At 29.8% G+C, this 2,500-nt stretch overlaps 1 protein-coding gene across 1 annotated transcript in view; it reads left to right on the forward strand.

Moving 5' to 3' along the window:
- LOC144966453 (uncharacterized) overlaps positions 1 to 2,500 on the forward strand; it is a 38,372-nt gene that overhangs the window by 558 nt on the left and 35,314 nt on the right. The gene's annotated exons all lie outside the window — the stretch shown is intronic.

The raw sequence follows: 2,500 nt of genomic DNA on the forward strand, positions 1-2,500 counted from the left end.
GCAATTTAGTCAGTACATAACGGACTACTTTGGAATGTTATTTTCGCATTTAATTGTTTATTATTATTATTATTCTTATTATTATTTTTGTTTGTTTTGTTTTTGTTTTACACCAAGGCAAGTTTAATTCATGTTTCTTGTGTGTTTGCTTTTTTTTTTTTCAATTCACGTAATACACCAGATCCTGGTTTCTTCAATTTTCTTTTGGCGTGTGTGGAGGGATACTTTGTTATTATTTGTCTTTCTTTTTATTTAATAAATTGTATTTTTTTTATATAGGAACCCGTCTCACTTGATTGACGTTTATCAATGTATGGCACTTGGAATCGTCCGTTTTGTGAGATAGTAAGCTTTTTAAAGTAAAAGCAATGTATTTTGTTAGTTTTAGATGATATAGTAATATAGTTGCGCACTTAGGACCCTATTCTAATTATACCATAATAATAATAATAATAATAATAATAATAATAATAATAATAATAATAATAATAATAATAATAATGTTTTCTTCTTCTTCTTCTTCTTCTTCTTCTTCTTCTTCCTTCTTCTTCTTCTTCTTTCTTCTTCTTCTTCTTCTTCTTCTCTTCTATTATTATTATTATTATTATTATTATATTATTATACTATTATTATTATTATTATTATTATTTGTATCTATTTCCTTCCTTGTGCCTATTATTATCAATATTATTTATATTTTTATATTTGGCTGTATAAGAGTCAACCCGATAGTGCTAATGTGACAACCCGAATTGGACCAGTTTTGAGGTAAATGAAACATATGGCCGACCTTTCATCAGGGACTTTACTAATCAAATGTCATTTTTTGTATATTGAGTCACTGAACACGAAAATGTAATTATTTTTGGGTGCAAGAGTGCAAGTCTCTTTTTCTAAATTTTGTTTATAATTGTTTTTTTGTTTTTTTTAGAGTACTTCGCTAGCTCTGGCGGAGTAATAACCTTCTGCCACAGATTGACCGGATGCTTTTCGGGAAGGACTTTCGTAGTTTCACAGCACCTAAAGAGGGGTTTATTTTTATTATCGGGATGTGACCCCCCCCACCCACCGAACCCAAACCTGATGAAATATGTTTGCTATCACTTGCAATATCGAAACTGATGGCAAACACAGTCAGTAATAATGGCATCGACAGAGTCGTAAATGACAACCGATTCAGGAAATAAATCACACCACTTATATAAATGAGACTTATCTTAAATAGTAATATTTATTGGGCAATGCAACTAAATTAAATTCCATAATTGCTAAGAGATTAAGTGATATAAAATAAAAGTGCCGTGAAACTATGAAATTCCTGCTATTTTTCGATAAAGCTGGTCATAAAAACATTTAAAAAGTTTATTTTAAAGACTTGAAGTGGTTCAGTGGGTGGGGGGGGGGGGATCTTCCCGCTTAAAAGTTTAAAGAATGAAAAATATGAGATTGGTTAAGGGGGAACCTCTAGTCCCCCTAACTTTTAAGATTTGAAAAACTAGTTTCCAGCATCATTCCTACTCTCTACATCCAAAGAAATGTAACAAAACTCAGTTATAGCGCTATGTGCTTGCTGGTATTGTGCTAAAAATTGACCGTTTCTTGTTACATATTACGAGGCCAGTTCTGAAATTAAGCTATTCTGATATTCTACTTTGATGATGTCTCATGAAATAAAAATATATGTATTTTGATAATTTGACTTCTGCTTAAAAGTTTTGATAAACGCTGACGATCATCCATATTCTTGGGAGGAGAAGAATTTACATAAATTCAGTTGTTCATTTGAGATGACAATCTCAAGCTTCAGGTTCTATATTTCTGTCATTATTTACAAATTTTGGTTTGTTTCGGGTGAAAGGGGTGGTTTTGCGTATTTGAGCCATATTGACAGAAGTTACAAGTAAAATGAGACATGAACAAGATGCTGCCGATTTTCTGGATAAATTTTAGCCGTCGCATTTGGATTTCATAAGATAATCATGTTTTTATTTCAATGAGCCTAACAGATTATTATAACAAAATACATCGAAAGTTGAACTGCCCACCCTTATATTTAATTACAAGTGGCAATAGACAGTAATTAAACTCACCCCAATGTTTTCAATACGTCAACCAATCAGATTACATCATGCGTTAAGTACGCTCTGAAAAGTTCAATGTAGTAACACACTATAATTTGCATAATTTTTATAAAATTCATCTGGGCTCTTTTTGTATGAAATTATGAATAACTTAATTTACACATTTGATTGTTTTGGATCAAAAGTTGGAATGAAGAATATTATTATTATTATTATTATTATTATTATTATTATTATTATTAATTATTATTATTATTATTATTATTATTATTATTATTATTATTATTATTATATTATTATCTGTTTATACTTCAAAGTGACTCTCATCTCTGTTTTGAGTATTAGCTTTGAGGTGTGAGAGGCTCTTATAATTTATGTAACCATGTCTGAAGGAATACTTTGACTTGTTTAATATTTGA

This window comes from Berghia stephanieae, chromosome 2 (genome assembly GCF_034508935.2).
Source record: "Berghia stephanieae isolate SIO BIC M18660-M18661 chromosome 2, UCSD_Bste_1.3, whole genome shotgun sequence".
Lineage (NCBI taxonomy): Eukaryota > Metazoa > Mollusca > Gastropoda > Nudibranchia > Aeolidiidae > Berghia > Berghia stephanieae.